The sequence below is a fragment of the Juglans microcarpa x Juglans regia genome, chromosome 3S, assembly GCF_004785595.1.
Source record: "Juglans microcarpa x Juglans regia isolate MS1-56 chromosome 3S, Jm3101_v1.0, whole genome shotgun sequence".
Classification (NCBI taxonomy): domain Eukaryota; kingdom Viridiplantae; phylum Streptophyta; class Magnoliopsida; order Fagales; family Juglandaceae; genus Juglans; species Juglans microcarpa x Juglans regia.
In genome coordinates, this window is record NC_054599.1 from 6,743,129 (window position 1) to 6,758,681 (window position 15,553).

The window sequence follows — 15,553 nt, forward strand, 5'->3', positions numbered from 1 at the left end:
AGTGATAAGTTATAACAACCCAATCCTAAAATTAGATCATAAGATAAGTTTTATATTTTTCATATAATTATAAATATTCTATTATTATTATTATTATAATTATAATTTTATCAAATTTTACATTTTAATTTTTATAGAATTATTATCATATTGTTGTATGGCACTTCAGATTTTGCACCTGAGTAGCACCGCTCATTTGTACCGCTTCTTGCTTTTTAGTTTTTTATTTTTATTTTTCTTTTCACATTTTTTTAATATATTTAAATATTTTTAAAAAATAAAAAATACACCAATACATTTGAAATCACTTCCTTAATCACTAAGTAAAAAAAAAAAATTCTACAGCTGTACACTAGAGCGGTACATTTTGGGCGGCATACAAGCTTTTCTCTTTGCAATAACTGCTAGAGTTCTTTTGTTTTTATAATGCCTTGTTTCTTCTTATCTCCACCTGTAAGCCTAATGTGAAACCAACTCACATTTTACATTCTTATCTCCTCATTGTAATATCTTAATGGAAAGCCAACTCAGAAATCCTATCATAAATCCTCCATTTTCCCTCTATAAAATCTCATGAAGCCTCTGTATTAAATACAACACAAAACAACAGACCTTCCCCATGCACGTCTCAGCCCTTGCTTTGCAACAAACCACCTCATTTGGAAGCAAAACAAAGTCATCTACATCGCAACCACCAGTAGTGCCGTCAACCTCGTTAGGCCAAGATGAAAGCCACCGTCCCATTAAACGGAACACTTCTATCTCACGTCTGAAGCCACCATGGGGAGTCATCATAGGTTATGTCGCCACCACAGAAGACATCGGAGTTCCGGACAACCTAGAAATTACCATTGTTGCACCGTGACGTTCGGACCAAGAGAAAGCAGCTGCCCAACCTCGCAAAACCATAACACCAATGCAGCTCCTTCGCTTTGCAGCAACTCCATGCTGCCCAAAACACACTGACGCCACCATCGACCACCTTAGAAGACATCGCATCGCCCTGGTAAGCCAACGACCATGGCCACCCTTCTCTCTCTCCCTGTAATTTTCAGTTCTTGGTCTAACTCTCTCGCTCCCTCGCTATGCGTCGCACCACCCTGTCCTCTAGTCGCGTCACCAACCACTTTCGGCTGCTAGAGCCGCCGTACCATGCAGCTTCCTCTCTCAGCGAGTCCATCGTAGGACTAAGGTCAAGAAAGATTAGTCAGAACTTTAGGAGGCAATCTTACTACCTTTAGAGGTCTATTTGTTTTGTAGATGGACAAGAGTTGGATGCATATCACGCATAGATTTAGATCCAGGGAATATGCCAAAGGCATTACAGAGTTCATTACTTTTGTAAGAGCTCATGCTATCGATCATGACGAAACCTGTTTCTATGTAGCCTATGCTCAAATGATTTTTTTTTTTCAGTTTTAAGTGAGGTAAAGAGTCATTTATTCATTACAAGGATATGATTCAAATTACATAGCATGAATATTTCATGACGAGAATGAAACTTTATTTTTTAGTGATGATGATGGTTTGCATAATGCCAAACACGATAATGAATACATTGATGATGTTCCATAGATATTCATAGATGTTGCATCAACCGAGTCATTCCATGCAGGGGGTTCCACGCCGGTTGAAATTGAATCAACCAAATCTCTTGAACAATTCTTGGTTGATGCTTGACATCCTCTTTAAGAAGGTTGTATGAAGTATTCAAAGCTTTCATTCATCATTAAGTTGCTGCACATTAAAACAATTGGGGTTGGAGTGTAAAGTTTCTTGACATTCTTCTTCAATTGCTGAAATCATCTTTTCTCTATGCTTTTTTGCCTAATTCATATCAAGAGTCACGCAGCTTGGAGTGACGACTGGACTTCAATTATAGCAAATACACGCTTGTTCAAATGATTGCATGTTTTTTTGGATGAAAAATGTAGAGAAACAAAAGTGCCCTAAATGTAAGGTGTCAAGGTGGGTCTTCAATAGAAGTAAGCAACGAAGAATTCCTCAAAAGGTCCTGCGATATTTCCAGTTGAAGTCAAGGTTATAAAGATTGCTTATGTCACAGAAAACATCAGCTGATTTGAAATGGCATAGAGGCAAGGGCTTCAATGATAAGGATATTCTAAGGCATCTTGCCGACTTTGAGGTGTGAAAAACATTTGATAAAGAGCATGCTTGGTTTGTGGAAGATGCTCGAAAAGTGAGGCTTGGTCTTGCTAGCGACAATTTCGATTAGTGTGGTGCCTTGTTCCTTGGTAAAGAGATTGGTGAGTATCTGCGGTGCTAGGAATGCCAGCTGGTTGGCAACACCCCAATTGTTACTGTTGGGTTTAGGTGTGTAATCATGGATCAAGTATGCGGTAATTAAAATAAGTCGTAACAGAATAAGTAAAGATTTAGTTAGAGACTATTTGCTAATTGTACCAGAGATCTAAATTGATAGGAAGTTCATCCATTAATACTAATAATATTCATATGTCATTGTCACTTCCCCAATAATATTATACACCACCACTTGTTAATCGCTTACATCTAGGTACCATAAACCGAGCATGGTTTGTTGCTTGACTGAAGAGTACATCTTAATAAAATATAAATAACTAATGATAGAGATAAGCTCAGTATCTACGACTCATGTGAGATTGGTCCTTCGTCCTTGGGCAACTTAGCTTGGATTACGTTTGCATAAAGATTTAAACAAAACCGTAGGTGACACCATCACAATGAGACTTTTAGACATTTCAGTATTAAATACCCATGACAATGCTGCTAATGAGAGGCAATGACGATGAATATGCATGCATTGTTTCATGTAAATTGATCTGTGAACACATGTTTATGCATGTCAAGAAACCACCATTCAGTCAGAAACATTTCATATTTATGGAAAGGAACCAATCTTTGAATAAAATACAAGTATACAAGCATGGCGATGAATCATCTTCTGAAAAAAATCTCATGTATACATAGTTATTATCATGGCAAGGAACAACTCTCTTATCAAAACATATAAAATCCATCATATCATTCCAAGTATGGTTGTAGAAGCTAACCTACCTAAACAATATTTTTAACACTATGGTAGAGCTGGTATTGTTCCTTCCATTGAACCCTTTGAAACCACTTACTTCTTACTTTTAGACCAATATTACCAAGAAATGAAATCGATACTTATTTGCAACCTCTAAAAGATGAAATCATTAATCTATGGGGAAATGTTGGAGATACATATGATGCAATGACGGCCTAGACATCCTAATTGCATGTAGTTTTATTGTGGAAAATCAACGAATTCCCGTATCTGGAAACCTCTTGAGGTGGAGCACTAAAGGGAAAATGACACGTCCATTGGGCAAACAAGAAACATATTCCATGTGGTTGACATATAGCCGAAAGCAATGTTATACAGGTCATCATCGATTCTTACCATGGGCCTACATTTGGAGAAAGAAAGAGTTTTTTCAATGGCAATGAAAAGCATCGCGGCCCACCGACAATGTTGTTGAGAGAAGATATGATCAATTAACTCCAAAATATTCCAAATGCTCATTTTGGTAAAGCTATAAAGAAAAGCCAGCGTACCACTGAGGAATCAAATTGGACCAAAAGAAATATCTTCTTTCGATTGTCGTATTGGTCCACTCTAAATATTAGACATAATCTAGACGTGATGCACATTATAGAAATATAGGTGACAACATCTTGAGAACATTGATGATCATTCAAGGAAAAATTAAAGATCATGTAAATACATGTTGTGACCTTCTAATATCAAGATAAGGAAGGATTTACAACGTAAACAAGATGGAGAATGCATTATTATGCGACATGCATGTTTTACCTTATATGGAGTTGAGAGGACAAGTTTTTGTAGTTGGTTGAATAGTGTGAAATTTCTTGATGGCTTCATTTATAATACTTCTCTATGTGTTAGTGGTATCGATTGCAAAATCTCCGAAATGAAAAGTCATGATTTTCATATTTTTACACAAAGATTATTTCGTGTTGCAATTTTTAAATACTTACGACACAATATATGGTTGGCACTAACTGATTTGAGCACTTTTTCAAATAATTGTGTGCTAGAACTTGTAAGGTTGATGTGTTAAAGCGACTTGAGGCTGATATCGATGTCATTATGTACAAACTTGAGATGGTTTTTCCAACTAGTTTCTTTGACGTAATGGTCCACTTAATCTATCATTTGCCACGTGAGGCATTGCATGTGGGGCCGGTTCAATATAAGTGGATGTATCATTTTGAGAGGTCTCTTGGAAAATTTAAGAGGTACGTTAAGAATAAGACCTGCACAAAAGGTTCAATAGCGGAGGCTTATATCCATGTAAAATGCTTGAATTCTTGCTCCATGTATCTCTACAATGTTGAGACTAGGTTTAACCCACAAGAATGTAACTTTGATATACGAGAAGGTGGTGTATGAGATAGACTAAGTATTTTTACAAAGAAGGTGTGACCCATGAGTTTGGCAATACGTCACTGACTAGACAATGAACTTTTCGTAACGGCCAAATGGTATGTGCTTAATAATTGCGAAGAGACTGGAAAATAGCTCGAATAAGTACCTTCAACAACTCACTAAGTTAATATATTTTAGTTCTACTTCATCTTAACACTCCTTTATAATTATTTACTCGCAGAAGATTTTGTACAATGAGCACTACAACAAGATGAGGGAATATTACATAGATAATGTTGATTGTATGCATGAAGCCGAATTCCCAAAGTGGTTTGAGTCACACGTATGCTTCCATATTAATGAACATTTTATCCAATTACACTATTTACACTTCACTTTCTTTCTTTTTTTGTTGCATGACGTTCCTCCTTGTTTTCACTTGAGACGTATTCAAAATTTGCATATTAACAATTCAAGTGAAGTTCGTGAAGATCTATATGTACTAACGTGTGGGCTTGACCCTTGGGTTGTGTCATGAACGACATAAGATTGGTTTCATGGTGTACTGGTTACTGCGAACACCAATCCCAAAGTGTCGAGTTCTATGGTGTTTTAACAGACATTTTAGAATTTTTGCTACATGGTATGGCGTCTTCAAATGTGATTGGTTCAATATCGCTGATCTCAAACGAGGGATACAAGTGGGTGATCATCTTACTAGTGTGAATATGTCTTAAACATGGTATAGGGATGAGCCATTTGTTTCTGCATGCCAAGTTTCACAAATGTTTTAGTTACAAAATTCAAGTTTGCATGGTAGTTGGTATGTGGTGAAAAGGTGCCCAATATTATTCAACCAAAGTTGGAGGTGAAAGAGTGTTGGGTGGATGAGCAATGGGATCGGGAGCTACTGAGCTCACTAGTGGCCTCTAATGTGGTTGCCGACATTATAAAAGAAATTCCTGGGAGAAGAAAGGGGCTTGACACTCTGGTTTGGCATCCTTGTGTGGATGGGCAGTTCTCGATCAAATCGGCATGGGAGGTAACACGGTTTAAGTAGTCACATATGGAGGGCTTGGACTGGACATGGTGTAATTTTATTCCAAAAAAGATGTCAGTGTGTATGTGGAAGGCAATGTTTAATTGCCTTCCTGTTGAGGAGAGGCGCAGTCGGTGGGTGTTTCTTTGGCCTCAAGATGCGTTTTTTGTTCCAGAGGAGGGGTGGAAGATAAGGATCGTGTTTTGTGTAAGGGGACGGTGGCGTTTGAAGTGTGGCGTTGTGCAGCTTGCTTGCTGAGCGTCCCATGCATGGCCTTCGATGATTGGTGGGCAAGATGCAGAGTGTGGTTTCGTTGTGCGAAGAAGTTGACGCAGCGTGGAGTTTTAATTAGGATTATGCCGACACTAATTTCTTGGAGACTCTGGAAGTGGAGGTGCGACGCACGTATGTAGGGGAAGCATGATTCACTGGATGTAGTTTGGTGTTCTATTAAATATTGGCTGCAGGTCTTCTCGTCCAAGCTGCTGAAGGTAAAGTTTTTATCAAGTTTTGATCATAGTATTTTATCTGAGTTGAGCATTCCGAGGAGGGAGGTGGTATCAAAGAGTCCGAAAATAATCTCATGGAGCAAACCAAAGGAAGGGTGGGTGAATTAAATGTGGGTGAATCGTGTAGGGAAAATCCAGGTAGTTGTGGTGGAGGTGGGGTTATAAGGGATGATAGAGGGCGATTTTTGACGGCCTACTCTACTAAATTTGGTTTTGGTACCAATAATGAAGCGGAGTTAAGGGCGCTCATTAGTGGTTTAATTCTTTGTAAGGAATTGAGATTCATGAATATGGTGATTGAAAGTGATTCAGCTTTGGTGGTTAATTGGCTTAGGAAAAAGGAGTGCATGGTGTGGTACTTGTGGGATTATTGGAAGGAAGTTATGCAAGGGCTGACTGGTACTCAATATACGGTGTCACATCAATTTTGAGAGGGGAATAGAGTTGCTGATTTCCTTACTAGACAGAGTGAGGAGGGGATCGATTGTATCTATATGATTTCGCGGGACTTGCCTTGACGTGCTCGAGGTTTGCTTCAGTTGGATGCTCTGGGTTTGTCGAGTCTTAGGATTTGAGGTGTTCTTAGTTTTTGTTTTATGAGTTTTGTTGGGGATTTTTGGTATATTGGTTATTTGTTGATTTTTTATTCTTTGGAAATAAAGTTGGTTTTGGCTGGGCTTGTAACCATGATTTCCCTCCATCATAAATAAGGATCTCCATCATAAATAAGGATTTTAATAATGCGGGGAGGGGTCACTCGGACATGTAAAAAAAGTATGTGGTGAATAGGTCACAAATAGAATGTGTATGATGTTCCACGAATACCATTGGTAGAAGACGATGTATATGATTCTAGTGACATTGATGTGTACCGAGAGCATGAATCTTTTAATGTTTACGTATCGGTCCAATTCGATGACAATGGACTCGTTACTCTATTGCATAGACTTGATGTAGAGTCCACTCAGATTGTTGCATCCTCACTAATGGGGCACGCTAATCGAAACCTTTATGAAAAGACTTTTATCAATAAAAATAACAATAAGACCCGTTCGGATGACAGCACCAACAACAAGGGAAGTATGCGCAAAGAGAATCTCTTCACGGACAAAGAGACGGACATGAACTAGGTAATCCATTACCTAGGTTCATAAATTCATCCCAAGTGCGACACTTGATGATCATTTGCTATACTGCTATCTCTAATTTACGAACCTGAGTTTGCTCTATACATGTAAAAGAATCTTCTTTCTAGCATGTTCTTTCAAATGCATTATTCACCAATTGAACATGGTAAAATTATTTTAATAGTCACAATTTTGGTAGATTAAAGTTTTGTTAGTGCATAGACTTGTTCATATGTTAAAATTACTCAAGGTTGCAGTGTTAGATACTTGTGGGATACTCATTGTGTGGTATGATTATTATGGACTTGGGTATTAATGTAACTAGTACGATTGTACTAAATATTCCGTTTTACTAGCAAATATTATTAAAAGCACACGTGGTGACACAAGTAGTATTGGAAAATTTACATACTCTAATCAGTGGTGGGGAAATGTGATACATTGTAAATGGACTGTTGTAACATAGTGGTGGCCAACGTCAGAGGTATTTATCAGGATTTTTCAAAATGTAATGTCACTAAATTTAGTTTTAATTATATTTATTGTTAGATCATGACATGGTCTATTTCTTTAACCATGCTACGGTATTTCTATTTAATTTTAACTAGTAATGACTTTATATTCACTAAGTTTCCATTGCTGACACCATGGCATGTGGTGCATAATTCACATTTGAGTTGGTACAAACAGGCTGTGTTTCTAGCTTTAGTGTAAATAAGATATGGTTTACAAACATTTTTCCCAATGGTTTACTTGGTTTGCATAAGAATAAGTAATAAGAATTAATATATCTCTTGTTGCAAAATTTTTGTCAGAATGATCTGAATGAGCAAGTATGCTTTTTATAATATGCTTGCTAGTTTGCACTTCTTTCACTTACTTTTTCAACGAACTTATTCTAATATTTTCAGCATTAACACTTGGTGTCTATAAATATATTTATTAGCAAAAGAAAATATTTTTCAAAGAGGAAATCTGCAAGGTATCACAGAGTTGATCCTTTTTTTTTTTTTTTTTGTTGCATGATCAATTGTTTTACTTTGTTCAAAATTTGCATATATAGATAAATATGGTGGCTATTATCCTATATTTAGAGTTTTCATATGGTTGATTTGGATTACAAGTTAAATAGTTTGCCCCATTATGTACATTTGCAACGACATGTTTCATTTGATATGCAATTTGTGCCACCATTCCAGTGATATTACCTAATAATATAACTATTTTTGTCCTAAATATTTTGCATGTCCTTTAGTTATAGATTGTGAAATACAAGTTTTGACATCTTGCATGTTTTGGTACGTACTGGGCTAGTATTCACTACAAAATAAGTCATCTATTGTCATTGATCTATGGAGAAGAATTTGGCATATATCTCTTATATCTTAAAAGCATCTATCTGATATGAAAATGAATTAATAGTGATTTATGTTTAAAAAATTATTTTCTATCAATGCCCCTAGTGGTTAGGACTTATTACAGTTTTCTTCTTGCTTTTTTGTTTTACTTTCCGCGTGTGTACTTCTGTCAACTACTATATTTATAGTTTTACCCCTATTTTTATGTTTTACTTTCTGCTGTTGCCCGGTTTTATTAATACTATTACACTTTTGTCCCTTATTGGTGTCTAATGCTTGATTGATTTTTCTCCAATTCTATTCATTTCTTCTTTGCACAGTGCTGTGTCGACCAAATATTAGTTTGTGTTTTTGGTGTCTCTCGTTCGTTTCCATGATTTCTTTTGTTCTTCTAGTCATGATTTTGGTTCTTGTTTGTTGGGTCTCATGCATCTGGTTGGTGCTATTGTTTTGTGGTGTGACATTGTCAGCCGATGAGATATTTTGGCTTGTTGATAGGAGGGATGGAGGACAGAGTCGTGTGTTGTGGTTTTTGAGCGTTGGTTGCAGAGCTTTGAGACTCAGGTGCCGAAGAGGAAGAAAGAAATGCTGTCGTGCGTGGTGTTTGAGGGTTGTTCTTCTTTGTCTTCGTCGCTAGTATGCTTTTCTAGATCTTCTTATAGTTTTACTTATGCATCTTCTATTTTTTTAAAATATTTCCGCACCTTCGTTTTCTTTCTGTATCTTCAACAGCAACAACATATTTATACATCTTTATTTTTTTTTCCTGTACAGATGCAGAAACATACCCAATGCTAACCTAGTGGATTTCAGAATTTGTTGCTTCCTCTTCTTCGTTTAAAGAGTTGATTTGGTTGTGGGTTTTTGATTTGGAGCTTCTTAGTCTGGAATTCATACTGCAGAGTTCCTCTTAAGTTTTGCTTTTCCCCTTCTAAAATTTGCATCTTTTGTGCATGTGCATGTTTTTTTTTCATTTTCGCTCATAAAGTTTGTGACAATGATGCTACTTGAAAAAGAAAAAACAATTCAACCTCTTCAACTCGATAATGGAACAAAAAATAGCATGTCTTAAACAGACTATGCAAACATTATGAAAGAGAAAATTGAGAAGGGGAGTCACTTGCAAAGTTCTCTCAATAATAATGCTACTTTTACAATCAATTAAAGTATTTGAATATGTAGTATGGCTGTAATCGAGCCGAGCTAAGCCGGTCGTTGGCTTGCCGTGCTCGGCTCGATTCAAAATACTCGAGCTCGAGCTCAAGCCTGAGTTCGAGATTTTTTTTTTATTCTTCGTTCGAGCTCGGCTCGATAAGCTAAATGCTCAACTCGAGCTCATCCCACAAACTAGTTCGAGTCGAGCCGAGCTCGAGCTCGAACTGCATATATTTTTTTATTTTTTGAATAAGATTTAATAATTAATAAAATAAATAAATAAATAATCTAATATTAAATTTATACAACTAACAAGCAGAATCTCTAATGAATTATAAAATTTTAAAAAATTTATAAGTAATTTATATCTAACTAGTTGATATTTATTCAAAATAACAATGAATTATATGCCTACATATATTATTAATACATATACTTAATATGATAGCATATATCTATTTCATATATGGTTCCGACATACTAGTATATGAAATTATTAAATTTTATCTACTAATTATTATAAAAATTATAAAATATACTTATGAAGTATATTCAGTATATAGACATAAGTAATTAGATTACATATTATATATTTAATTATAAAAATGGTATGCTTATATGATTAGTTACTACATATATATATATATATGTGTGTGTGTGTGTATATACATAGGTGTATGTATATATTTATCAATATATAAATGAGTTTTAATCGAGTCGAGCTAATGAGTTGACTCGAGCATAAACGAGCGAGCCTTAATGAAACTTAACTAACTCGAGTTGAGTTTTGTCGGGTATGTGTCATTTACAATTCGAGCGGGTATCTGCTTTCACGAATGAGCTTTTTTTTTTCTCGAGTTGAATTCGATTCGAGTTTAACCGAGCGAGTACCGAGAGGGCTATTGAAAAGACTGGTTCATTTACAGCTCTAATCTGTAGTGGTGCACTTAACGAAATCAATTGAAGAACTTGATTCAATGTAAGAGTCCAAAATTACACACAGTTTCATCTAAGGATACCATCTAAATTTGGAACATTAAAGTAAACCATCTGGTTTCTACTTACTAAAGCCACTTCATTAGAAATGACTACAGATTAAAATTTGAATAATTTCTGAATACATATGATTCATTGAAACCCAAAATTAGTTAAAACAAAACAAAAACATTTAATTATACATATTATGAAGCCTAAACCAGACACATAATTGGTGACCAAGGTTTGAGTTCAATATGGCATCTCAGATGAACTTTGAATAGATAAATATCCCAGAAGAAAATGATCCAATGCTCAGAATCCAAGATTAATATAGGGCAAACGTGCCTCGCATGTAGCCCCATAGTTAGTATATATATATATATATATATATATAATATCTGTGTGAGTGTGTGTGCGCGGCTCATGAACATCATAAATAGTTTAGAAAGCATGTGTATCAAGTTTTTGTTGCATAATTTAGATGTTTTGGGGGCAGAGGGCTGAGGAGAGAAAAATCCACTGGTGCAAATGGAGCCAGCTTTGTGAACCAAAAATAAAAAGGGGTTTGGGTTTTAGGGATTTGAAATGTTTTAATTCTACTCTACTTGCTAAATAGGCATGGAGAGTCCTTAAGAATGAAGAGTCCCTCCTCCATAAAATATATAAAGCTAAGTACTTTCCCCAAAATTCTTTCTTTGAATCAAAGTTGGGTTTTAACCCATCTTATGCAGGGAAAGGGATATGGGAGGCAAGAAAGATTTTGTTGGAAGGGTGTCAACTGAGAATTGGAAATGGGAGCACGGCTAGAATTTGGGAAGACATCTGGGTGTCAGGACATAATGCTTTGAAAACTGAGATGGCTCTCTGTGAAGGGACTGACATCGCAGTGAAGGTTGCAAGCTTAATTGATAGACATACGGGGTGGTGGGATGTACAACAGGTTAGAGCTCTCTTCAATCCAAATATTGCTGTTGATATCCTCAAGATTGTGCTCAGTCCAGGTAGGTATGAAGATGTTTGGTTCTAGAGACATGAGAGGAGTGGAAATTTTAGTGTCAAGAGTGCATACAGATTCATGACAATTCTGAAATCACAGGTCACACCAAAAAGCTCTACAACAAATGATGATAAGAAGTTATGAAAATCTTTGTGGAAAATGCACATCCTTAAAAAAATTAAGTTCTTTGCATGGAGGGCTTATCATGATGGGTTATCTACTAAAAATAATTTGCTTAAAAGAAAAATTGTGGAATATGCATAGTGTGAATTATGTGGGTTCCATTATGAAGATCTCACTCATGCGCTATTTAGCTGTCCTGATCTCCTTGCTGCTTGGAACATGTTCATGCCTGGGATAAGTACTCTTAATTCTACTGATTCTGTTAAAGAGGTAGCTAGACAGATATTGGAAATTGGTGATTTATCACAACTGGAGAGATTCTTCCTCATAGCCTGCGCCTTATGGTATAGACGTAATAAGTGGATTTATTAACAATCAAAAGAAAATACTAAAACTGCTATCAATCACACATTGAGTCTTCAGCAGCAAACCTCAACTATTCGTAACACTCCAGGTTTGAAAACTGTTCCTTGTTGGATTGCCCCCCTCCTCTTAGGCTTTGTTAAGCTCAAAGTGGATGGGGCAATGTTCTTTGATTGTCAAAAGGCAGGTGTGGGGGTTGTGGTGCGAGATGAGTTTGGCCAAGTTATCATGGCAGTTAGTAAATCAGAAACAGAGATATCAGAAGCTGAATCAGTGACATTACTGGCTATGTTTCAAGCCTTACAATTCAGCTCACATATGAGTTTTGCTAAGATAATCCTAGAAAGTGATAGTCTTATATTAGTAGAGGCCTTACAAGCCAAATGAGAGTCTTTGTCAATGTTGGGAATCCTTATTTATGAGGTAAAAAGAATGTTACAGTAGTTTCAAGAATTCAGAGTGCAACATGTTCCACGTATGGGGAATCAAGTGGCTCATTTCTTGGCAATACATGCTTGGAGAGTTTATGATGTAGAAATATGGATGCATTCTATTCCTTCTTTTATTGCTCAACATGTTTGGTTAGACAACTCTCATATGTAATTCAGAGTTATGTGAATGAATGATTGAATTTTTATAAATAAATAAAAAAAAGATTTGATTGAAATATTCATATTTACCAATTTAAAATTGGTTGGATTATGTAAGTTATATTTGTACCATTACCGTTATGGAATCTATAGGACTTTAAGGTCTCATTTCGTTGCACAGATCATATGAGATGAGAAATATGTGAATAATAGTAAGATATTTTTGTGAATAGTAGTAAAATGATTTGAGTTAATCGTTTTATCGGGTTTTGGAAAAAGAGAGAGAAAAAGTTTAATAAAAACATTATAAATTAAAATAGAGTTAGAATATAATTTTTGTTTTGACATTTAAAAAATCTGAATTGTTTTTTGTGTTTTGTTTAAAAGTTTGAAAAAGTTGTAATGATTAGGTAATAATTAGATAAAAAAGTTGAAGAAAAATAATAGTATGACTCCCGAATGTGCCCACTTATGTATTTTAATTTTATTTTTAATTTTTTTATTAATGATTAAGGAAATGACTATTAGTAAATTTGTATTTTTTTCCTTAAAAGTTGAGGATGTTTAAAAAAAATTTAAAACAAAAAAGCAAAAAATCCAGTTGCACTAGTGTACTATTTAGGATGCACATTTGGTGTGCAAACTAGCATTGTCCAAAGTTGAAAAGTTAAAAAATTAAAAATTTGAAAATAAAAAATATTTGTATTTAAATAATGTTTGGATATTGATATGAGATAATTTGAAAGGTTTGTAAAACCAAACCAGACCTAAGAATGTAAAGGGTGTGTGTGTGGAGCTATAAAGAGGGCGATTTAAGATAGAGATCAAGAACTTTCAATTGATAAGCACTAGTTGGACAAAATTGACAATCGCAATTGAAAATGGATGAGCATTGGTGAGACAGAACTAACATAGTTGTGTAATGACATTGTGGCAATGTTGATTGATTTTGTGTACTTACAACAAACTAGGTTGTATTTTGATGAGTTTTTCATGAATGAATGATGTTACGTTGGATTTAATTGTATAGGCCATTGCAGCTAATATCCAATTAATCTAATTATTTTCGGTGATAAAAAGCTCACCACAGAATTTGTTTCATAATTTTATTATTATTTTTGGCAACACAAAATCGACGAAAAAGTCCATTTTTGGCGATAAAAGATTGCGGCAAAAACAGTTGAAATTGTTTATTTTTATTTCATGTGACACAAAATGTGAGAAAAAATCATTTTTGGTGATAAAATCGTTGGAATAAACCATTTCATGCATTAAAAAATGTAGGAAAACTACATCAATGGTTTATTGTTATTTCATGTGACATATGTGAGAAAAAACCATTTTTGACAAAAAAATTCACAAAAAACACTGTTGCGTAATTCCATTGTTATTTTTGACGACATAAAATCGCCCTAAATAGTTTATTCTGGCGATAAAAAATGCAGGAAAAGCCATTCTGTATGGATAAAATATCACAAGAAAAGCAATTGCATAATTTCATTGGTATTTCAGATAGATGTGACAATATGTAAAACAATCCGTGAACCCAATACTAACACGGCACAAAATTAGCGGGTTTGAGTTTGATGTTAACGAGTTCGGGTGAAAATGAGTTGATACATTAAGACACGATTTATAAACAGGTCATTAATAAATCAACCCGTTAGGACCCATTTAGATTTTTACTTACAATAACAATTTTATTATTGTTGGATTGTAATATTAGTATTTTTAATATGCTTATGTTTTTATTATTGAGATTGTAATTCTGAATCTATACTCATCTTTGTTAATATCAAGATTGTAATATTGATTTTATTATATGTTAAAATTTAAAAAATATTAATATTTTTTTTGTTAATGGGTAGTCTAATTGTTTTTTAGGATATTGTGGCTACTAATAAATATAGATTTTAACTTTTATATGAAATTATATTAATCAGGTCAAATAGTTTATGTGGATTAGTCCAATCCATTTAGATGAAATGGGTTGAAATGAGTCATGCCGTGTTTATTCATTTCTAATTAATTATTAAACGGCTCAAAACGAGTGACACGACATGATCCTTTATTTTAAATGGGTCATGTTAGGGTTTGAAAATTTGACATGTTTAGCTTAACAGGTCGGGTTTGGATTAAGCCATATAGTCGAATATCTATGACTTGACTTGACACATTACGAATACAACCTGTGAACACAAATTTTCACCACTAATTTCTAAGGATAAAAATAGCTAGGAAAAGTCATTTTGCGGCTATAAATGGCCGAAAAAAATTCTATTTCTAGTGATAAAAATTGTGGGAAAAGTGCCACATAATTTCATTGTTATTTCCGGTGATACAAAACGTTGATAAAAACTATTTGTAACTAGAAACATGACAACATCGTGTTAAAGTTGAACTAAAACTTAAAAATTCTCAAATAAAGTTCATAGTATATTAAAATTATGATGGTTTAGAATTCTTTATGTAAAATATAGGGTTCACAATAAGAGTGAGATAGACATGCTAAAGTAATCATCATTGCCAATCTAAGATCTCGTTTAGAAACACAAATCATCTCATTTCATCTGAAAATTTTTCAGTCTCATTCCCAAACACCACTCAAACAAAAACATTTTTCAATTTTTAATTTTTAATTTTTTCATCTAATCATTACCTAATTATTACAACTTTTCCAAACTTTTAAACAAAACACAAAAAATAATTCAATTTTATCAAATTCCAAAACAAAAATTATATTCTAACAACATCATAAATTTATAATATTTTTATTCAATTTTTTTCTTTATTTTCCCAAAACCCAATAACACATCTTAACTCAAACCATTTCACTAGTATTTACAAACCATTTCACTATTAATCACAAATATCTCATCTCATCTCATTCCCCAAGC